The sequence below is a fragment of the Bubalus kerabau genome, chromosome X (genome assembly GCF_029407905.1).
Source record: "Bubalus kerabau isolate K-KA32 ecotype Philippines breed swamp buffalo chromosome X, PCC_UOA_SB_1v2, whole genome shotgun sequence".
Taxonomy (NCBI): domain Eukaryota; kingdom Metazoa; phylum Chordata; class Mammalia; order Artiodactyla; family Bovidae; genus Bubalus; species Bubalus kerabau.
In genome coordinates, this window is record NC_073647.1 from 609,062 (window position 1) to 633,010 (window position 23,949).

Below are 23,949 nucleotides of genomic sequence, written 5' to 3' on the forward strand. Positions count from 1 at the left end.
GATTTATGGGGCTGTCAGTGCCCCTTCGTGTTGTGACTTCATCCACAGGGTTGCCTTCGAAGACATGTCCGGGCATCAGGTTCTTGTTAACAGCGGACCCGGAAATTGGGGTCTTTCGGATGGTGGCACCACCCACGAGCCTACGTCTCGAATTTCCTTGTGAGACCGGCCTCATCTTGGGGTTCGCCGGGAAGGTCGGGAACCCCTTTCATACAAAGCAGGGGAATTGACCTCCTGACGCGATCAGGAGGGTAGTAGGGGTTCAGATGAAGTGGTTGCCGGAACCTCGCTGTTCCCCTCCAGTGAAACTGGTATGTTGGGGAAATTTTGGGGTCGCATCAAAGGTGCCAAGTACCGTTTCAAACTTCAAGATGGAACGCAGGGCTTCTTTTTAGGCGCTGTACCGGGCAAGGGGCTCATCCTGCAATTACGGGGGAACCACGTGGTTTTTCGTGCGTTGCGGCGGAATTCTCGAGTTATGATGTGGAATTCAGGCTTCCTCTTGTATTGGCCTGGGAAAGTCCAGTCTTCCTTTTGAGTTGCAAGTGAGAGCTGGGGATTGCTCTCGAGTCACTGCAGGGGAAAATTGATCTCATCTAGGCTTGTGTCCAGGACATAATGCTCCTATCCGGGGGGGACAGTGATCTCGGGGTTACATTCCAGACTCACCCGGAGAGTCAGGCCTCGTCTCGAGGGGAAGCAAAGGACTCCGCTCTCCTCTCGAGGTGCGACGAGTATCTCTTGGAACGCACAGAGTGGCCTAAAGGGAGTCAAGCCTCCTATGGAGTTTGGAGAGAGGACTCGGGATTGCTCTCAGGGCATGCAGGAAAAGAAGGCCCTCATCTCGCCATGATGGGGGCGTCTAGTGGGTTTTCTCGAGTTGCTGCACCAGTGCGGGGTTTCTCACGAGGTACGACGGGGAGCTCAGGGAGCCTCTCGTGTGGTGCCAGGGAAGTCAGGGCTCCATGCGACTGTCGAAGGGGAGCGTGTATTGATTTCGAGTCATGGTACGGTAATCAGAACTGAAAACGCCTTGAAGAAGGACTCTCGAGGTCTTTCTAGGGTTGCGGCAGGAATCCCTCGTTTCCCTCGACTTCTGCCGGTGACCTTAGGGAACTTCCCAGCGTGCCTCTGAGAGGTCAGGGATACTGTGGAGTTTGCGGGGCCCCTCGGGACTCCACTGGGTTTGGTGAAATGGAAGAGGGCCTCATCTCGAGTCGAGGCAGGAACCTCAGGCTTCCTCTCCATTAATGATTCCGATCACAGGGTCCCTGCAGAGTTGGGACAGGAGAGTCAGGCCTCGTCTTGTCTGAGGAATGGAACTCCGCTTGCCTCTCGAGCTGTTCAGGGGGTATCAGGCCCTTTGTCGTGCTGTGTGTGGAACCTGCGGGTTTTTCTGGACGATGCACGGGGGTGTCAGTGCCCCTTCGTGTTGTGCCTTCATCCACAGGGTTGCCTTCGAGGAGGTGTCCGGGCATCGGGTTCTTATCAAGAGCGGACCAGGAAATTGGGGTCGTTCGGCATGTGGCACCACCCACGTGGCTAGTCCCGAAATTCTTCATGAGACCGGCCTCAACCTGAGGTGCGCCAGGAAGGTAGGTAACCCCTTGCAGACAAAGCAGGGGAATGGACTCTCCTGTCGCGATCAGGAGGGGAGAAGGAGCTCAGATGAAGTGGTGACGGGAAACTCGGTGTTCCCCTCGAGTGAGACCGGCTTGTTGGGAAACTTTTGGGGTCGCATCAAGGGTGCCAAGTACTGTTTTGCATTTTAAGATGGAACGTAGGACTTCTCTTGAGACGCTGTAGCGGGCAAGGGCCTCATCTTGCGAAGGCGTCGGAAACACGTGGTTTTTCTCGAGTTGTGGCGGTATTCTCGAATTACGACGGGGAATTCAGGCTTCCTCTTGTGTTGGCCCAGGAAGTCCAATCTTCCATTCGACTTGTGAGGGAGAGCTGGGGGTTGCTCTCGAGTCACTGCAGGGCAAAGAGACCTCATCTAGGCTTGTGTCCAGGACATAATGTTTCTCTCCAGGGGTGACAGGGATATCGGGGTCGCATTCCAGACTCACGCAGTGGGTCAGGCCTCGTCTCGAGGAGAAGCAAAGGACTCGGCTCTCTTCTGGAGTCGCGACGTGTATCTTTTGGAGCCCACTGAGTGGCCTAAAGGGAGTCAAGCCTCCTCTTCAGTTTGGAGAGAGGACCCGGGATTGCTCTCCAGGCCATGCAGGAAAAGAAAGCTCTCATCTCTGCATAGCATGCAGATCAAGTGAGAATCTTCTCTCTAAGCTACACAGATGCTTGACTCCCTTAAGGCCACTCAGTGGGCTCCAAGAGATACGTGTCGCAACTCGAGAGGAGAGCCGAGTCCTTTGCTTCCCCTCTAGACGAGGCCTGACTCCCCGGGTGAGTCTGGAATGCAACCCCGAGATCTCTGTCTTCCCTTGAGAGGAATATTAGGTCCTGGACACAAGCCTAGATGAGGTCTCTTTTGCCCTGCAGTGATTTAAGCGCAATCCCCAGCATTCCCCTGCAACTGGAATGGAAGATTGGGATTCCCTGGGCCAACACAAGAGAAAGCCTGAAATCCCCGTCGTAACTCGAGAATCCAGCCGCAACTCGAGAAAAACCACGTGTTTCCAAGGTCTTCGCAAGATGAGGCTCTTGCCCGCTACAGCGTCTCAAGGGAAGTCCCATGTTCCGTCTTGAAGTGCGAAACAGTACTTGGCACCCTTGATGCGACCCCAAAAGTTCCCCGACATGCTGGTCTCGGTCTAGGGGAACACCGAGTTTCCCGGCACCACTTCATCTGAGCCCCTTCTCCACTCCTGATCGCGACAGGAGAGTCGATTTCCCTATTTTGTCTTGAAGGGGTTCCCAACCTTCCAAGCGCACCTCAGGATGAGTCAGGTCTCAGGAGGAAATTCGAGACTAGCCACGTGGGTGGTGCCACATGCCGAACGATCCCGATTTCCTGGTCCACTCTTGATAAGAACCCGATGCCTGGACACCTCCTCGAAGGCAACCCTGTGGATGAAGGCTCAACACGAAGGGGCACTGACACCCCCATGCATCTTCTGGAGAAACCCGCAGGTTCCACACACATCTTGACAAGGGGCCTGAAACGCCCTGAACAACTCGAGAGGCAAGCGGAGTTCCATTCCTCAGACAAGATGAGGCCTGACTCTCCTGTCCGAACTCTGCAGGGACCCTGCAATCTGAGACAGAAATGGAGAGGAAGCCTGAGGTTCTTGCCTCAAAACGAGATGAGGCCCTCTTCTATTGCGCCAAACCCAGTGGAGTCCTGAGAGGCCCCGCCAACTCCACAGTATCCCTGACCTCTCAGAGGCATGGTGGGAAGTTCCCTATGTCGAGGGAAACGAGGGTTTCCTGCCGCAACCCGAGAAAGACCTCGAGAGTCCTTCTTCAACGCGTCTTGAGGCCCTAGTCCCCTCCCATGAATCGAGAGCAATGACGCGCTTCCCCTCGCCACACCCATGGAGGCCTGACTAACCTGGAGCCACACGATAGGTTCCGTGAGCTCCCCGTCGTACCTCGTGAGAAACCCATAACAGGTGCCGCAGCTCGAGAAAACCCAGAAGACGACCCCATCATCGCGAGATGAAGGCCATCTTTAAATGCATGGCATGCAGATCAAGCGAGAGTCTTCTCTCCAAGCTACAGAGAAGGCTTGACTCCCTTTAGGCCACTCAGTGGGCTCCAAGAGATCCCTGTCGTGACTCAAGAGGACAGCGGAGTCCTTTGCTTCTCCTCGAGACAAGGCCTGACCCACCGGGTGAGACTGGAATGCGACCCCGATATCCCTGTCGCCCCTGGAGAGGAACATTGCATCCTGGACACAAGCCTAGATGAGGTATCTTTGCCCTGCATTGACTCGAGAGCAACTCCCAGCTCTCCCTCGCAAGTCGAATGGAAGATTGGACTTCCTGGGCCAACACAAGAGGAAGCCTGAATTCCCCGTCGTAACTCAAGGATCCTGCCGTAACTTGAGAAAAACCACGTGGTTCCCTCGTCATCGCAAGATGAGGCCCTTGCCCGCTACAGCGTCTCAAGAGAAGTCCCACATTCCGTCTTGAAGTGTGAAACGGTACTTGGCACCCTTGATGTGATCCCAAAAGTGCCCCTACATACCGGTCTCACTAGAGAGGAACACCGAGGTTCACATCACTACTTCATCTGAGCCCCTTCTCCCCTTCTGATCGCGACAGGAGGGTCGATTCCCCTGCTTTGTCTGCAAGGGGTTCCCGACCTTCCCGGCAAACCTCAGGATGAGGCTGGTCTCACGAGGAAATTTGAGACGTAGCCTCGTGGGTGGTGCCACATGCCGAAAGACCCCGATTTCCCGGTCCGTTCTTGAAAAGGACCCGATGCCCGGACACCTCTTTGAAGGCAACCCTGTGGATGAAGGCACAACACGAAGGGGCACTGACATCCCTGTGCCTCGTCCGGAAAAACCCGTGGGTGACACAGACAGTTCGACAAGTTGCCTGTCACCCCGTAAACAACTCGAAAGGCAAGCGGAGATCCATTTTTCCACAGAAAATGAGGCGTGACTCTCTTGTCCCTACTCTGCTGGCACTCTGTGATTCGAGTCAGAAATGGAGCGGAACCCTGAGGTTCCTGCCTCCTCTCGAGATGAGGCCCTATTCCATTGCACCAAACCCAGTGGAGTCTCGAGAGGCCCCTCCCAACTCCACAGTATCACTGACTTCGCAGAGGCACCCTGAGAAGCTCCCTGAGGTCACAGGCACAAGTAGAGGGAACACTGGGTTTCCTGCCGCGACTCGAGAAAGACCTCAAGAGTCCTTCTTAAACATGTCTTGAGGCCCGATTCCCTACCATGACTCGATATCAACAACGCGCTCCCCCTCGCCACTCACATGAAGGCCTGACTTCCCTGGCACCACACGAGAGGCTCCATGAGCTCCCCGTCGTACCTCGTGAGAAATCCCACACTGGCGCCGCAGCTTGAGAAAACCCAAAAGACGCCCCCGTCATCGCGAGATGAGGGCCATTTTTAACTGTATGGCATGCAGATCAAGCGCGACTCTTCTCTCCAAGCTACACAGGAGGCTTGACTCTCTTTGGCCACTCTGTGGGCTCCAAGAGATACGCATTGTGACTCGAGAGGAGAGCCAAGTTCTTTGCTTACCCTCGAGACGAGGCCTGACTCCCCGGATGAGTCTGGAGTGCAACCCCGAGATACCTGTCTTCCCTTGAGAGCAATATCAGGTCCTGGACACCCGCCTAGATGAGGTCTGTTTTGCCCTGCAGTGACTCGAGCGCAACCTCCAGCTCTCCCTGGCAACTCGAATGGAAGATTAGGCTTCCCTGCACCAACAGAAGAGGAAGTCTGAAATCCCCTTTGTAACTCGAGAATCCTGCCCCAACTCAAGAAAAACCACGTGTTTTCAACGTCTTCGCAAGGTGAGGCCCTTGCCCGCTACAGCGTCTCAAGAGAAGTCCCATGTTCCATCTTGAAGTGCGAAAAGGTACTTGGCACCCTTGATGCGACCCCAAAAGTTACCCGACACGCCGGCCTCACTCGAGGGGAACACCGAGGTTCCCGGCACCACTTCATCTGAGCTCATTCTCCCCTCGTGATCGCGACAGGAGAGTCGATTCCCCTGCTTTGTCTGCAAGGGGTTCCCAAACTTCCCGGCGCACCTCAGGAGGAGGCCGGTCTCACGAGGAAATTCGAGATTAGCCACGTGGGTGGTACCACATGCCGAACGACCCCGATTTCCTGGTCCACTCTTGATAAGAACCTGATGTCCGGACACCTCCTTGAAGGGAACCCTGTGAATGAAAGCACAACACGAAGGGGCACTGCCCCCGCCCCCATGCATTGTCCGGAAAAACCCGCACTTTCCACACACAGCTCAACAGGGGGCTGAGACCCCTGAACAACTCGAGAGGCAAGCGGAGTTCCATTCCTCAGACAAGTCGAGGCCTGACTCTCCTGTCCCAAATCTGCAGGGACCCTGCGATCGGAGTCAGAAATAGAGAGGAAGCCTGAGGTTCCTGTCTCCACTCGAGATGAGGCCCTCTTCCATTTCGCCAAACCCAGTGGAGTCCCGAGAGGCCCCGCCAACTCCACAGTATCCCTGACCTCTCAGAGGCACGCTGGGAAGTTCCCTAAGGTCACCGGCAGAAGTCGAGGGAAACGAGGGTTTCCTGCCGCAACCCTAGAAAGACCTCGAGAGTCCTTCTTCAACGTGTCTTCAGGCCCGATTCCCCTTCCATTACTCGAGAGCAATGACGCGATCCCCCTCCCCACCCACATGGAGGTCTGACTTCCCTGGCACCACACGAGAGGCTCCCTGAGCTCCCCGTCGTACCTCATGAGAAACCCCACACTGGCGCTGCAGCTCGAGAAAACCCACGAGACGCCCCTCTCATAGTGAAATGAGGGCCTTCTTTTCCTGCATATCCTTGAAAGCAATCCTGAATCCACTCTCTAAACACCACAGGAGGTTTGTCTCCCTTTAGGCCACTCAGTGGGCTCCAAGAGATACCCGTCGCGACTCGAAAGGAGAGCAGAGTCCTTTCCTTCCCCTGTAGACTAGGCCTGACTCCCAGGGTCAGTTTGGAATGCGACCCCGGAATCTCTGTCGCCACTGGAGAGGAACATTAGCTCCAGGACACATGCTTAGATGAGGTCTACTTTGTCCTGAAGTGACTCAAGAGCAATCCCCAGCACTTCCTTGCAACTTGAACGGAAGACTGGACTTCCCTGGGCCAACACAAAACGAAGCCTGAATTCCCCGTCGTAACTCGAGAATCCTGCCACAACTCGAGAAACACCACGTGGTTCCCCGTCATCACAAGATGAGGACCTTGCCCGCTACAGCATCTCAAGAAAAGTCCCACATTCCATCTTGAAGTGCGAAATGGTTCGTGGCACCCTTGATGCGACCCCAAAATTTTCCCGACACACCAGTCTCACTCGAGGTAAACACCGAGGCTCCCAGCAGCACTTCATCTGAGCCCCTTCTCCCCTCCTGATCGCGACAGGAGGGTCGATCCCCTGCTTTGTCTGGAAGGGGTTCCCGACCTTCCCGGCGCACCTCAGGATGAGGCTGGTCTCACGAGGAAATTTGAGACTAGCCACGTGGGTGGTGCCACATGCCGAAAACCCTGATTTCCCGGTCTGCTCTTGATAATAACCCGATGCCCGGACACCTCTTTGAAGGCAACCCTGTGGATGAAGGCACAACACGAAGGGGCACTGACAAACCCATGCATTGTCCGGAAAAACCAGCAGGTTCCACACACAGCTCGACAAGTGGCCTGTCACCCATGAACAACTCAAGAGGCAAGCAGAATTCCATTCCTCCACACAAAACGAGGCCTGACTCTCCTGTCCCAACTCTGCAGTGACCCTGCGATCGGAGTCAGAAATGGAGAGGAACCCTGAGCTTCCTGCCTCAACTGATGAAGAGGCCCACTTCCATTGCACAAAACCCAGTGGGGTCCCAAGAGGCCCCTCCCAACTCCACAGTATTGCTGATTTCTCATAGGCACCCTAAGAAGCTCTCTGAGGTCACCAACACAAGTCGAGGGAACCCAGGTTTTCCAGCCGCAACCCGAGAAAGACCTCAAGAGTCCTTCTTCAATGCGACTTGAGGCCCGATTCCTCTACCATGACTCGAGAAAATGACGAGCACCCACTCGCCAGGCGCATGGAGACCTGACTTCCCAGGCGCCACATGAGAGGCTCCCTGAGCTCCCCGTCGTACCTCGTCAGAAACCCCACACTGGCGCCGCAGCTCGAGAAAACCCATGAGACGCCCCTCTCATAGTGAAATGAGGGCCTTCTTTTCCTGCATGGCTTTGAGAGCAATCCCGAGTCCACTCTCTAAACACCACAGGAGGCTTGACTCTCTTTAGACCACTCAGTGGGCTCCAAGAGATACTCGTCGCGACTCGAAAGGAGAGCAGAGTCCTTTGCTTCCCCTGTAGACTAGGCCTGTCTCCCAGGATCAGTTTGGAATGCGACCCTGGAATCTCTGTCGCCACTGGAGAGGAACATTAGCTCCTGGACACATGCCTAGATGAGGTCTACTTTGTCCTGCAGTGACTCAAGAGCAATCCCCAGCACTTCCTCTCATCTCGAATGGAAGTCTGGACTTCCCTTGGCCAAAACAAAATGAAGCCTGAATTCCCTGTCGTGACTCGCCAATCCTGCCGCAACTCAGAAAAACCACGTGGTTCCCCCGTCATCGCAAGATGAGGAACTTGCCCGCTACAGCATCTCAAGAGAAGTCCCACGTTTCGTCTTGAAGTGCGAAATGGTACTTGGCACCCTTGATGCGACCCCAAAAGTTCCCCAACATACTGTTCTCACTTGAGGGGAACAACGAGGTTCCTGGCACCACTTCATCTGAGCCCCTTCTCCCCTCCTGATCGCTACAGGAGGGTCGATTCCCCTGCTTTGTCTGGAAGGGGTTCCCAACCTTCCCGGCGCACCTCAGGATGAGGCCAGTCTCTCGAGGAAATTTGAGACGTACTCTCGTGGGTGGTGCCACATGCCGAAAGACCCTGATTTCCCGGTCCGCTCTTGATAAGAACCCGATCCCCTGACAACTCTTCGAAGGCAACCCTGTGGATGAAGGCACAGCACGAAAGGGCACAGACACCCCCATGCATCGTCTGGAAAAACCTGCAGGTTCCACACACAGCTCGACAGGTGGCCTGTCACCCCGTGAACAACTCGAGAGGCAAGCGGAGTTCCATTCCTTCACAGAAGACAAGGCCTGACTCTCCTATCCCAACTCTGCAGGGACCCTGCGATCGGAGTCAGAAATGGAGAGGAACCCTAGCTTCCTGCTGAGAGGGTAACAGGCAGGAAGGCCAGGGTCGCCAAATGGAGGAAATAGCCTGCAAGTGTCAGACATTTTTATCTCTCTTAAGCAGCAGGAGGAAAGAAACTAACAATATTTTTTTTCCTTCTCTATACAAATTTAAAGAGAGGTTTCTCTTAAAATACTGTGTTGCCATAATGACACCTGGTTTCACCTGAAGTTAGCTATTCTTGAGCCTAGAGATAACCAATGCCTTTTTCTTATGGAAATGTTTGTCTTAAACTATGCTAATGTACTACGCCTTTACCCGAAACTCTGTCTCCAAGTCGGTTCCGCCTCTTGGCCCAGAACCTACTTGACAAACCAGTATGTTATACTCAGATATTGTTCCCCTAATCTATGTAAATGAAAGTATTTGTATGGTGGTCTACCCTTCTTTAAGATTCAAGTTAATCATTTCATGGCCCAGGATAAACCATTTGGTGCCAAGATTATCCCAAAATGCATCTTATGGGCGAGGGGCCTGGTGCTATTCTGAATTATAAGACATTCCTTTCTTTCATTAACAGACTGCTAGTGACTATATAACATGCAGTTGAAGACTAGCAGGGGGGTACTCTTTCTTCCCCCTTCTGATGCCTATGTCAGAAGCTTTCTCTATCTCCTTTATACTTTAATAAAACTTTATTACACGAAAGCTCTGAGCGATCAAGCCTCGTCTCTGGCCCCGGATTGAATTCTTCTCCTCCGGGGGCCAAGAATCCCAGTGTATTCGCGTGATTCAACAACAACCTTTCACTGCCTCCACTTGAGATGAGGCCCTCTTCCATTGCTCCAAACCCAGTCAAGTCCCAAGATGCCCCTCCTAACTCCACAGTATCCCTGATTTCTCAGAGGCAACCTGAGAAGCTCCCTGAGGTCATCGACACAAGTCGAGGGAACACAGGTTTTCCTACCGCATCCCGAGAAAGACCTCGAAAGTCGTTCTTCAATGCGTCTTGAGGCCCGATTCCCCTGCCATGACTCGAGAGCAATGACGCGCTCCCCTTCTCCAATCGCATGGAGACCTGACTTCCCTGGCGCCACACGAGAGGTTCCCTGAGCTCCCCGTCATACCTCGTGAGAAACCCCACACTGGAGTCGCAGCTCAAGAAAACTCATGAGACGCCCCTGTCATCGTGAGATGAGGGCCTTCTTTTCCTGCATGGCCTGCAGAGGAATCCCGAGTCCTCTCTCCAAACTCCACAGGAGGCTTGACTCCCTTAGTCCATATAGTGGGCTCCAAGTGATACCCGTCGCACCTGGAGAGGAAAGTGGTGTCCTTTGCTTCCCCTCGAGATGAGGCCTGATTCCCCGTGTGAGTCTGGAATGCAACCCCGAGATCCCTGTCACCCCTGGAGAGGAACATTAGGTCCTGGACACAATCCAAGAGGAGGTCTCTTGTGCTCTGCAGTGACTCGAGTGCAACCCCCAGCTCTCCCTCGCAACTCGAATGGAAGATTGGACTTCCCTGGGCCAACACAAGTTGAAGCCTGAATTCCCCTTTGTAACTAGAGAATCCCCCCGCAACTCTAGAAAAAACACGTGATTCCCCCGTCATTGGAAGGTGAGGCCCTTGCTCGCTACAGCGTCTCAAGAGAAGTCCCGCGTTCCATCTTGAAGTGCGATATGGTACTTGGCACCCTTGATGCGACCCCAAAAGTTCCCCGACACACCGGTCTCACTTGAGGGGAACACAGAGTTTCTGGGCTCCACTTCATCTGAGCCCTTCTCCCCTCTTAATCGCTACAGGAGGGTAGATTCCCCTGCTTTGTCTGGAAGGGGTTCCCGACCTTTCCGGCACACCTCAGGATGAGGCCGGTCTCACGAGGAAATTCGAGACGTACTCTCGTGGGTGGTGCCACATGCCGAAAGTCCCCGATTTCCCGATCCGCTCTTGTTAAGAACCCGATGCCCTGACACCTCTTTGAAGGCAACCCTGTGGATGAAGGCAAAACACGAAGGGGCACTGACACCCCCGTGCATCGTCCGGAATAAACCGCAGGTTCCACAAACAGGGTGACAAGTGGCCTTTCACCCCGTGCATAGCTCGAGAGGCAAGCGGAGTTCCATTCCTTCTCACAAGATGAGGCCTACTATCCTGTCTCAACTCTGAAAGGGGCCTGCGATCGTAGTCAGAAATGGAGAGGAACACTGAGGTTCCTGTCTCCATTCGAGATGAGGCTCCCTTCCATTGTACCAAACCCAGTGGAGTCCAGAGAGGCCCCTCCCAACTCCACAGTATCGCTGACTTCTCAGAGGCAACCTGAGAAGCTCCCTGAGGTCACCGACACAAGTCGAGGGAAACCAGGGTTTCCTGCCACGACTCGAGAAAGCCCTCAAGAGGCCTTCTTCAACATGTCTTGAGGCCCGATTTCCCTCCCATGACTCTAGAGCAATGACGCTCTCCCCCACGTCACGTGCATGGAGAACTGACTTCTCTGGCGACACACGAGAGGCTCCCTGAGCTGCCCGTCGTACCTCGTGAGAAACCCTACACTGGCGCCGCATCTGGAGAAAACAAACAAGACGCCCCTGTCATCGTGAGATGAGGGCCTTCTTTTCCTGCATGGCCTGGAGAGCAATCCCGAGTCCTCTCTCCAAACTCCACTTGATGCTTCACTCCCTTTAGGCCACTCAGTTGGCTCCAAGATATACCCGTCGCGACTCGAGAGGAGTGCGGAGTCCTTTGCTTCCCCTCGAGACGAGACCTGACTCCATGTGTGAGACTGGAATGCGACCCGGAGATCCCTGTCACCCCTGTAGAGGAACATTAGGTCCTGGAAAAAGCATAGATGAGGTCTCTTTTGCCCTGCAGTGACTCGAGCACAACCCACAGCTCTTCCTAGCAACTCGAATGGAAGATTGGACTTCCCTGTGCCAACAGAAAGAAAGTCTGAATACCCCTTCATAATCCGAGAATCCCGCCGCAACTCGAGAAAAACCACGTGGTTCCCCCGTCATCTCAAGATGAGGTCCTTGCCCTCTACAGCGTCTCAAGAGAAGTCTCGCCTTCCATCTTGAAGTGCGAAACGGTACTTGGCACCCTTGATGCGACCCCAACAGTTCCCCTACACCACGGTCTCACGCGAGGGGAACACCTATTTTCCCGGCTCCACTTCATCTGAGCCCCTTCTCCCTTCCTGATCGCAACAGGAGGATCGATTCCCCTGCTTTGTCTGGAGTAGTTCCCCACCTTCCTGACGCACCTCAGGATGAGGCCGGTCTGACGAGGAAATTCGAGACATAGCCTCGTGGGTGGAGCCAAATGCCAAAAGAACCCGATTTCCCGGTCCGATCTTGTTAAGAAACCGATGCCCTGACACCTCTTTGAAGGCAACCCTGTGGATGAAGGCACAACACGAAGGGGCACTGACACCCCCGTGCATCGTCCTGCAACAACCGTAGGTTCCACATTCAGCTCGACAAGTGGCCTGTCACCCCGTGAACACCTTGACAGGCAAGCGGAGTTCCATTCCTCCACACAAGACCAGGCCTGACTCTCCTGTCCCAACACTGCAGGGACCCTGAGATCCGAGTCAGAAATGGAGAGGAACCCTGAGGTTCCTGCCTCCACTCGAGACGAGGCCCTCTTCCACTGCGCCAAAACCAGTGGTGTCCCGAGAGGCCCCTCCCAACTGCACAGCATCCCTGACTTCTCAGAGGCACGCTAAGAAGCTTCCTGAGTCACCGACACAAGTCGAGGAACTCAGGGTTTCCTACCACAACCCGAGAAACACCTCGAGAGACCTTCTTCAACGCGTCGTGAGGCCCCATTCCCCTACCATGACTCGAGCGCATTGACCTGCTCCCTCTCACCACATGCATGGAGACCTGACTTCCCTAGCGCCATACGAGACTCTCCCTGTCCCGATCAGGAAGGGAGAAGGGGCTCAGATGAAGTGGTGCTGGGAACCTCGGTGTTCCCCTCGAGTGAGACTGGCGTGTCGGGGAACTTTTTTTGTCGCATCAAGGGTGCCAAGTATCGTTTCGCACTTCAAGACGGAACATGGGACTTCACTTGAGACGCTGTAGCGGGCAAGGGCCTCATCTTGCGAAGACGTTGGAAACACGTGGTTATTCTCGAGTTGCGGCGAGATTCTCGAGTTACGACGGGGATTTCAGGCTTCCCCTTGTGTTGGCCCAAGGAAGCCCAATCTTCCATTCGAGTTGCGAGGGAAAGCTGGGGGTTGCGCTCGAGTCACTGCACGGCAAAATAGACAACATCTAGGCGTGTGTCCAGGACCTGATATTGCTCTCAAGGGAAGACAGGGATCTCGGGGTTGCATTCCATACTCCCCCGGGGAGTCAGGCCTCGTCTCGAAGGGAAGCAAAGGACTCCGCTCTCCTCTCAAGTCGTGACACGTATCTCTTGGAGCCCACTTAGTGGCCTCAAGAGAGTCAAGCCTCCTGTGTATCATGGAGAGAAGACTCGCGCTTGATCTGCATGCCATGCAGTTAAAGATGGCCCTCATCTCGCGATGACGGGGGCGTCTTCTGGGTTTTCTCGAGGTGCAGCGCCCGTTTGGTGTTTCTCACGAGGTACGACGGGGAGTTCAGGGAGCCTCTCGTGTGGTGCCAGGGAAGTCAGGCCTCCATGTGGGTGGGGAGGGGGATCGTGTCATTGCTCTCGAGTCATGGTTGGGAAATCGGGCCTCAAGACGTGTAGAAAAAGGATTCTCGAGCTCTTTCTCGAATCGCGGCAGGAAACCCAGGATTCCCTCAACTTGTGCCTGTGACCTCAGGGAGCTTCTCAGGGTGCCTCTGAGAAGTCAGGGATACTGTGGAGTTGGGAGAGGCCTCTCGGGACTCCACTGGGTTTGGCGCAATGGAAGAGGGCCTCATCTCGAGTAGAGGCAGGAAACTCAGGCTTCCTCTCCATTTCTGACTCCGATGGCAGGGTCCCTGCAGAGTTGGGACAGGAGAGTCAGGCCTCGTCTTGTCTGAGGAATGGAACTCCGCTTGCCTCTCGAGTTGTTCAGGGGGTTTCAGGCCCCTTGTCGAGCTGTGTGTGGATCCTGCGTTTTTTTCCGGAAGATGCACGGGGCTGTCAGTGCCCCTTCGTGTTGTGCCTTCATCCACAAGGTTGCCTTCGAGGAGGTGTCCGGGCATCGGTTTCTTATCAAGAGCGGACCGGGAAATAGGGGTCGTTCGGCATGTGGCACCACCCACGTGGCTAGTCTCGAATTTCACCATGAGAGCGGCCTCATCCTGAGGTGCTCCGGGAAGGTCAGGAACCCCTTGCAGACAAACCAGGGGAATCGACTCTCCTGTCTTGATTAGGAGGGGAGAAGGAGCTTCGATGAAGTGGTGCCGGGAACCTTGGTGTTCCCTCGAGTAAGACCGGCGTGTCAAGGAGCTTTTGGGGTCACATCAAGGGTTCCAAGTACCGTTTCGCACTTCAAGACGGAACATGGGACTTCTCTTGAGATGCTGTAGTGGGCAAGGGCCTCATCTTGCGAAGACCTTGGAAACACGTGATTTTTGTCAAGTTGTGGCGGGATTCTGGAGTTACGACGGGGATTTCAGGCTTCCTCTTGTGTTGGCCCAGGGAATCCCAATCTTCCATTTGAGTTGCAAGGGAAAGCTGGGGGTTGCACTTGAGTCACTGCAGGGCAAAAGAGATCTCATCTATGCATGTGTTAGGACCTAATATTCCTCTCAAGGGAAGACAGGTATATCGGGGTTGCATTCCAGACTCACCCGGGGAGTCAGGCCTCGTCTCAAGGGGAAGCAAAGGACTGCGCTCTCCTTTGGAGTCATGACACGTATCTCTTCGAACTCACTGAGTGGCCTAAAGGGAGTCAAGCCTCTTCTTCAGTTTGGAGAGAGGACTCGGGATTGCTCTCCAGGCCATGCAGGAAAAGAAGGCCCTCATCTCGAGATGATGGGGGCATCTCATGGCTTTCCTCGAGCTGCAGCGCCAGTGTGGGTTTTCTCACTAGGTACGACGAGGATTTCAGGGAGCCTCTCGTGTGAAGCCAGGGAAGTCAAGTCTCCATGCGCATGGCGAGGGGGAGCGCATCATTGCTCTTGAGTCATGCGAGGGGAATCGGGCCTCAAGACATATTGAAGAAGGAATCTCAAGGTCTTTCTCGAGTCGCGGCAGGAAATGCAGGGTTCCCTCGACTTGTGCCTGTGACCTCAGGGAGCTTCTCAGGGTGCCTCTGAGAAGTCAGGGATACTGTGGAGTTGGGAGTGGCCTCTCGGGACTCCACTGGTTTGGGTGCAATGGAAAAGGGCCTCATCTCGAGTGGAGGCAGGAACCTCAGTGTTCCTTCCATTTCTGACTCGTATCGCAGAGTCCCTGCAGAGTAGGGACAAGAGAGTCACGCCTCGTCTTCTGTGCAGGAATGGATCTCCGCTTGCCTTTCGAGTTGTTCACGGGGTGACAGGCCACTTTTCGAGGTGTCTGTGGAACCTGCGGGTTTTCCCGGACGATGCACGGGGGTGTCAGTGCCCCTTCGTGTTGTGCCTTCATCCACAGGGTTTCCTTCAAAGAGGTGTCCAGGCATCGGGTTCTTTTCAAGAGTGGACCAGGAAATCGGAGTCTTTCGGCATGTGGCCTCACCCACGAGGCTATGTCTCGAATTTCCTCGTTAGACCGGCCTCATCCTGAGGTGCGCCGGGAAGGTCGGGAAGCCCTTCCAGACAAAGCAGGGGAATCGATTCTCCTTTCGCGATCAGGAAGGAAGAAGGGGCTCAGATGAAGTTGTGCCGGGAACCTCGGTGTTCCCCTCGAGTGAGACTGGCGTGTTGAGGAACTTTTGGGGTCGCATCAAGTGTGCCAAGTACCGTTTTGCACTTCAAGATGGAACGTGGGACTTCTCTTGAGACGCTGTAGCGGGCAAGGGCCTCATCTTGCGAAGACGTTGGAAACACATGGTTTTTCTCGAGTTGCGGCGGGATTCTCGAGTTACGACGAGTATTGGGAGCCGGCGAGATACATTCCACTGGTGACAAAGGTCATGAGGAAGGAGGCTCGGCATAAGCAAAGGCGGGATTGAGCCTCGGGAGTGCCCCCGGATATTCTCGAGCATCTACCCCCAAAAAACCAGAGTCTGCCTACTTTATTGCTTTGTGCTCTCACCTCTGACTTTACAGGGGGCTGTCCCCCACCACCATCTCACTTTCTCTGTCAAAGAGTTAACTTACAGCTCCAATTAATAAAGTTCCTGGGCAATTAGGAGTGTTTAAATCCAAACCCCTCAGATGGCTCTCTAACTCGCCTGACAAGTTTACCTGGACACCTACAGCTATGCATACGATTGTTTACAATCTCCCAGCCTAGAGAGGCATGGGGAGCTTAAGATACTCAAATAGCTTAGAGCCTCTCAGAGAGTTAGAAACTGTCAGAATAAAACTAGTAAAAGATTTCATTGATGAGCCAATGCTTGCTGCCAAGTTTCCACATCCCCTGAATTGTATCCTTGAATGTGTATTAATTAATATAGTTGGTATGTAGAAAAAATAAGTAGTGGCCTTGGTGTTAGTAACTTTAGACCCTTAAGGTAATAAATTCTTTCCTTTGTAAACCCATTACACATCCGCCCTATAGGAATGTAATTTTATCTTTGAAAGATGGTGCATAACCTTAAAATAATTACTCTTAGAGAAAATAAGTCTTTGTTGATAAGTCCTTGTCAAGAGTCATAAAATGTTAATAGGCCTTCTGCCCAGAAGATGATGTAAATCACCTAAACCATTTGTATATGATAAATTTGCAGGAAAGAAACCCTGGTTTTTGATAAGCATCAAAGACTGCTGACTTTGCATCCCCTAGTATCCTCTATGTGTAACTTAGGGTATATAAGCCCCTGTTGAAAATAAAGCTACGGGCCTTGCTCGCCAAAGCTTGGTCTCCCCATGTCATTCTTCCCTTTGACTTCCAGCTGAGTGTCCATCTGGAGCGCGGATATCCTCTGCGACCATTTATTTGCCTGGGCTTCTAAGACCCACTCGAGAAGGTGTCTAAGGTGGGGCACCTTCCGCTATTCGAGAGGGCGCCTGCGGCCTCCATGTTCAGAGCTAACCTGGTGTCATGGGTTATATTGATTTTTCGCGTAAACCAAGCCACTCAGCTTCTTTTCTCCACTGAATTTTCCTACTGAGCTATCCTCATTCTATTACTCTTTATTATCTCTAATTAACATTTGAATAGGTCGCCTAGCCGTCTCTCCTTCGAATACACTGGATCAGCCGGGGCTGGACCTCGGCAGACAGGGATTTCAGGCTTCTTCTTGTTTGGCCCAGGGAAACCCAACCTTCCATTCGAGTTGTGAGGGAAAGCTGGGGGTTGCACTGTAGTCACTGCAGGACAAAAGAGACCTCATCTAGGCTTGTGTACAGGACCTAATATTCCTCTCAAGGGAAGACAAGGATCATGGGGTTGCATTCCAGACTCACCCAGGAACTCAGGCCTCGTCTCGCGGGGAAGCAAAGTACTCCAATCTCCTCTCGAGCCGCGACGTGTATTTCTTGGAGCCCACTGAGTGGCCTAAAGGGAGTCAAGCCTCCTCTTCAGTTTGGAGAGAGGACTCGGGATTGCTCTCCAGGCCATGCAGGAAAAGAAGGCCCTCATCTCGCGATGACGGGGGCGTCTCATGGGTTTCCTCGAGCTGCGGCGCCAGTGTGGGTTTTCTCACGAGGTAGGACCAGGATCTCAGGGAGCCTCTCGTGTGAAGCCAGGGAAGTCAGGTCTCCATGCGCTTGGTGAGGGGGAGCCCGTCATTGCTCTCGAGCCATGGGAGGGGAATCGGGCCTCAAGACATGTTGAAGAAGGCCTCTTGAGGTCTTTTTCGAGTCGCAGCAGGACCCCGGGTTCCCTCGACTTGTGCATGTGACCTCAGGGAGTTTCTCAAGGTGCCTCTGAGAAGTCAGGGATACTGTGGAGTTGGGAGGGGCCTCTCGGGACTCCACTGGGTTTGGTGCAATGGAAGAGGGCCTCACCTCGAGTGGAGGCAGGAATCTCAGGCTTCCTCTACATTTCTGAATCGGATAGTAGGGTCCGTGCAGAGTAGGGACAAGAGAGTCACGCCTCGTCTTCTGTGGAGGAATGAATCTCCGCTTGCCTTTTGAGTTGTTCACGGGGTGACAGGCCACTTGTCGAGCTGTCTGCGGAACCTGCGGGTTTTTCCAGACGATTCACGGGGGTGTCAGTGCCCCTTCGTGTTGTGCCTTCATCCACAGGGTTTCCTTCAAAGAGGTGTCCGGGCATCGGGTCCTTTTCAAGATGGACCTGGGAATCGGGGTCTTTTGGCATGTGGCACCACCCACGAGGCTACGTCTCGAATTTCCTACTGAGACTGGCCTCATCCTGAGGTGCGCCAGGAAGGTAGGGAATCCCTTGCAGACAAAGCGGGGGAATCGATCCTCCTTTCGTGATCAGGAGGGGAGAAGGGGCTCACATGAAGTGGTGCCGGGAACCCCGGCAAGTACGGTTTCTCACTTCAAGATGGAACGTGGGACTTCTCTTGAGACGCTATAGCAGGCAAGGGCCTCATCTTGAGATCACGAGGGAACCACGTTGTTTTTCTTGAGTTGCGGCGGGATTCTCGAGGTACAACGGGGATTTCAAGCTTCCTCTTATGTTGGCCCAGGAAGTCCAATCTTCCATTCGACTTGCGAGGGAGAGCTGGGGGTTGTTCTCGAGTCACTGCATGGCAAAGAGACCTCATCTAGGCTTGTGTCCAGGACGTAATGTTCCTCTCCAGGGGCGACAGGGATATCGGGGTCGCATTCCAGTCTCACCCAGTGGGTCAGGCCTCATCTCGAAGAGAAGCAAAGGACTCCGCTGTCCTTTCGAGTCGCGACAGGGACCTCTTGGAGCTCACTGAGTGGCCTAAAGGGAGTGAAGCCTCCTGTGTATCTTGGAGAGAAGACTCGCGCTTGATCTGCATGCCATGCAGTTAAAGATGGCCCTCATCTCGCGATGACGGGGGCGTCTTCAGGGTTTTCTCGAACTGCGGCGCCAGTGTGGGATTTCTCATGAGGCACGACGTGGAGGTCAGGGAGCCTCTCCTGTGGCGCCAGGGAAGTCAGGCCTCCATGTGCATGGCGAGGGGGAGCTCGTCATTGCTCTCGAGTCATAGGAGAGGAGTAGGGCTTCAACACGCATTGAAGAAGGACTCTCGAGGTCTTTCTTGGCTTGCGGCAGGAAACCCTCGTTTCCCTCGACTTCTGCCAGTGACCTTAGGGAACTTCCCAGCGTGCCCCTGAGTGATCAGGGATACTGTGAAGTTGGCGGGGCCACTCGGGACTCCACTGGGTTTGCCGCAATGGAAGAGGGCCTCATCTTGAATGGAGGCAGGAACCTCAGGCTTCCTCTCCATTTCTGACTCCGATGGCAGGGTCCCTGCAGAGTTGGGACAGGAGAGTCAGGCCTCGTCTTGTCTGAGGAATGGAACTCCGCTTGCCTCTTGAGTTGTTCAGGGGGTTTCAGGCCCCTTGTCGAGCTGTGTGTGGATCCTGCGGTTTTTTCCAGAAGATGCACGGGGGTGTCAGTGCCCCTTCGTGTTGTCCTTTCATCCACAGGCTTGTCTTCGAGGAGGTGTCCGGGCATCGGGTTCTTATCAAGAGCGGACCGGGAAATCGGGGTCGTTCGGCATGTGGCACCACCCACGTGGCTAGTCTCGAATTTCACCATGAGACAGGCCTCATCCTGAGGTGGGCCGGGAAAGTCGGGAACTCCTTGCAGGCAAATCAGGGGAATCGACCCTCCTGTCGAGATCAGGAGCAGAGAAGGGTCTCAGATGAAGTGGTGCCGGGAACCTCGGTGTTCCCCTCGAGTGTGACAGGCGTTTCCGGGAACTTTTGGGGTCGCATCAAGGGTGCCAAGTACTGTTTCGCACTTCAAGATGGAACATGGACTTCTCTTGAGACTCTGTAGCAGGCAAGGGCCTCATCTTGCGATGACAAGGGAACCACGTGGTTTTTCTAGTTATCGTGGGTTCTCGAGTTACGACGGGGAATTCAGGCTTCCTCTTGTGTTGGCCCAGGAAGTTCAATCTTCCATTCGACTTGCGAGGGAGAGCTGGGGATTGCTCTCGAGTCACTGCAGGGCTAAGAGACCTCATCTAGTCTTGTGTCCAGGACATAATGTTCCTCTCCAGGGGCGACAGGGATATCGGGGATGCATTCCAGTCTCACGGCGTGGGTCAGGCCTAGTCTAGAGAAGAAGCAAAGGACTCCTCTGTCGTCTCGAGTCGCGACAGGGACCTCTTGGAGCCCACTGAGTGGCCTACAGGGAGTCAAACCTCCTGTGTAGCTTGCAGAGAAGGCTCCCTCTTGATCTGCATGCCATTCAGTTAAAGATGGCCCTCATCTCGCGATGACGGGGGCGTCTTCTGGGTTTTCTCGAGCTGTGGCGCCAGTTTGTGGTTTCTCACAAGGTACGACGGGGAGAGCAGTGAGCCTCTCCTGTGGCGCCAGGGAAGTCAGGCCTCCATGCGCGTGGCAAGGGCGAGCGCGTCATTGCTCTAGAGGCATGGAGGGGACTAGGGCCTCAAGACGCATTGAAGAAGGACTCTCAAGGTCTTTCTCGGGTTGCTGCAGGAAACCCTCATTTCCCTCGACTTCTGCCGGTTACCTTAGGGAACTTCCCAGCATGCCTCTGAGAGGTCAGGGATACTGTGGAGTTGGCAGGGCCTCTCCGGACTCCACTGGGTTTGAGGCAATGAAAGAGGGCCTCATCTCGAATGGAGGCAGGAACCTCAGGCTTCCTCTCCATTTCTGACTCGGATCGCAGGGTCCCTGCAGAGTTGGGACAGGAGAGTCAGGCCTCGTCTTGTCTGAGGAATGGAACTCCGCTTGCCTCTCGAGTTGTTCAGGGGGTCTCAGGCCCCTTGTCGAGCTGTGTGTGGAACCTGCGGGTTTTCCCGGAGGATGCACGGGGGTGTCAGTGCCCCTTCATGTTGTGAATTCATCCACGGGGTTACCTTCAAAGAGGTGTGTGGGCATCGGGTTCTTTCCAAGAGCAGACCGGGAAATCGGGGTCTTTTGGCATGTGGCACCACCCACGAGGCTATGTCTCCAATTTCCTCGTGAGACTGGCCGCATCCTGAGATGCGCCAGGAAGGTCAGGAACCCCTTGCAGACAAAGCAGGGGAATCGACCCTCCTGTCGCGATCAGGAGGGGAGAAGGGTTGTGGTGCCAGGAACCTCGGTGTTTCCCTCATGTGAGACCGGTATGTCCGGGCAGTTTTGGGGTCGCATCAAGGGTGCCAAGTACCGTTTCGCACTTCAAGACGGAACGTGGGACTTCTCTTGAGACGATGTAGCGGGCAAGGGCCTCATATTGCGATCACGAGGGAACCTTGTGGTTTTCTTCGAGTTGCGGCAGGATTCTCGAGTTTCGACAGGGTATTCAGTCTTCCTTTTCTGTTGGCCCAGTAAGTCCAATCTTTCATTCGACTTGTGAGTTAGAGCTGAGGGTTGCTCTCGAGTCACTGCAGGGCAAAGAGACCTCATCTAGGCTTGTGTCCAGGACGAAATTTTCCTCTCCAGGGGCGACAGGGATATCGGGGTCGCATTCCAGTCTCACCCGGTGGGTCAGGCCTTGTCTCGAGGAGAAGCAAAGGACTCCACTGTCCTTTCAAGTCACAACAGGGACCTCTTGAAGCCCACTGAGTTGCCTAAAGGGAGTGAAGCCTCCTGTGTATCTTGGAGAGAAGACTTGCGCTTGATCTGTATGCCATGCAGTTAAAGATGGCCCTCATCTCGCAATGACGGGGGCGTCCTCTGGGTTTTCTCGAGCTGCGGCGCCAGTTTGGGGTACCTCTCACGAGGTACGATGGGGAGCTCAGGGAGCCTCTCGTGTGGAGCCACGGAAGTCAGGTCTCCATGCACATAGCGAGGGGGAGCGCGTCATTGCTCTCGAGTCATGGTAGGGGACCAGGGCCTCAAGACGCATTGAAGAAGAACTCTCGAGGTCTTTCTCGGGTTGTTGCAGGAAACCCTCCTTTCCCTCGACTTCTGCTGGTGACTTTAGGGAACTTCTGAGGGTGCCTCTGAGAGGTCAGGAATACAGTGGAGTTGGCGGGGCCTCTCGAGACTCCACTGGGTTTGATGAAATGGAAGAGGGCCTCATCTCGAATGGAGGCAGGAACCTCAGGCTTCCTCTCCATTTCTGACTCCGATTGCAGAGTCCCTGCAGAGGTGGGACAGGAGATTCAGGCCTCGTCTTGTCTGAGGAATGGAACTCCGCTTGCCTCTCGAGTTGTTCAGGGGTTTTCAGGCCCCTTGTCGAGCTGTGTGTGGAACCTGCGTGTTTTTCCGGACGATGCACGGGGATGTCAGTGACCCTTCATGTTGTGCCTTCATCCAAAGGGTTGCCTTCGAAGAGGTGTCCAGGCATCGTGTTCTTATCAAGAGCAGACCAGAAAATCAGGGTCGTTCCGCATGTGGCACCACCCACGTGGCTAGTCTCGAATTTCCTCTTAATACTGGCCTCATCCTGAGGTGCGCCGGGAAGTTCGGGAACCCCTTGCAGACAAAGCAGAGGAATGGACTCTCCTGTCGTGATAAGGAGGGGAGAAGGAGCTCAGATGAAATGGTGCCAGGAACCTCGGTGTTCCCCTCGAGTGAGTCCAGCATGTCGGGGAACTTTTGGGGTCGCATTAAGGGTGCCAAGTACCGTTTCGCACTTCAAGACGGTAAATGAGTCTTCTCTTGAGCCTCTGTAGTGGGCAAGGTCCTCATCTTCCGAAGACGTTTGAAACACGTGGTTTTTCGTGAGTTACGGGGGGATTCTCGAGTTACGACGGGAATTTCCGGCTTCCTCTTGTGTTGGCCCAGGGAAGCCCAATTTTCCATTCTACTTGCGAGGGAAAGCTGGGGGTTGCGCTCGAGTCACTGCAGGGCAAAAGAAACCTCATTTAGGCGTGTGTCCAGGACACAATATTCCTCTCAAGGGAAGACAGGGATCTCGGGGTTGCATTCTGGACTCACCCATGGAGTCAGGCCTCGTATCGAGGGGAAGAAATGGACTCTGCTCTCCACTCGAGTCGTGACGCGTATCTCTTGGAGCCCACTGAGTGGCCTAAAGGGAGTCAAGCCTCCTGTGTAGCTAGGAGAGAAGACTCACGCTTGATCTGCATGCCATGCAGTTAAAGATGGCCCTCATCTCGCGATGACAGGGGCGTCTTCTGGGTTTTCTCGAGCTGCGGCGCCAGTTTGGAGTTTCTCACGAGGTATGACGGGGAGCTCAGGGAGCCTCTCGTGTGGCGCCAGGGAAGTCAGTTCTCCATGCGCGTTGCGAGACGGAGTGCGTCATTGCTCTCGAGTCATGGGAGGGGACTAGGGCTCAAGACGCGTTGAAGAAGGACTCTCGAGATCTTTCTCGGGTTGTGGCAGGAAACCCTCATTTCCCTCGACTTCTGCCGGTTACCTTAGGGAACTTCCCTGGGTTCCTCTGAGAGGTCAGGGATACTGTGGAATTGGCGGGGCCACTCGGGACTCCACTGGGTTTGGCGCAATGGAAGACGGCCTCATCTAAATTGGAGGGAGGAACCTCAGACTTCGTCTCCATTTCTGACTCCAATCGCTGGGCCCCTGCAGAGGTGGGACAGGAGATTCAGGCCTCGTCTTGTCTGAGGAATGGAACTCCGCTTGCCTCTCGAGTTGTTCAGGGGTTTTCAGGCCCCTTGTCGAGCTGTGTGTGGAACCTGCGTGTTTTTCCGGATGATGCACGGGGGTGTCAGTGACCCTTCTTGTAGTGCCTTCTTCCACAGGGTTGCCTTCGAAGTGGTGTCCGGGCATCGTGTTCTTATCAAGAGCGGACCAGAAAATCTGGGTCGTTCGGCATGTGGCACCACCCACGAGGCTAATCTTGAATTTCCTCGTGAGACTGGCCTCATCATGAGCTGTGCCGGGAAGGTCGGGAGCCCCTTGCAGACAAAGCAGGGGAATCGACCCTCCTGTCGCGATCAGAAGGGGAGAAGGGGCTCAGATGTTGTGGTGCTGGGAACCTCGGTGTTCCCCTCGAGTGAAAACGGTATATCGGGGAACTTTTGGGGTCGCATCAAGGGTGCCAAGTACCGTTTCACAGTTCAAGAAGGAACGTGGGACTTCTCTTGAGAGGCTGTAG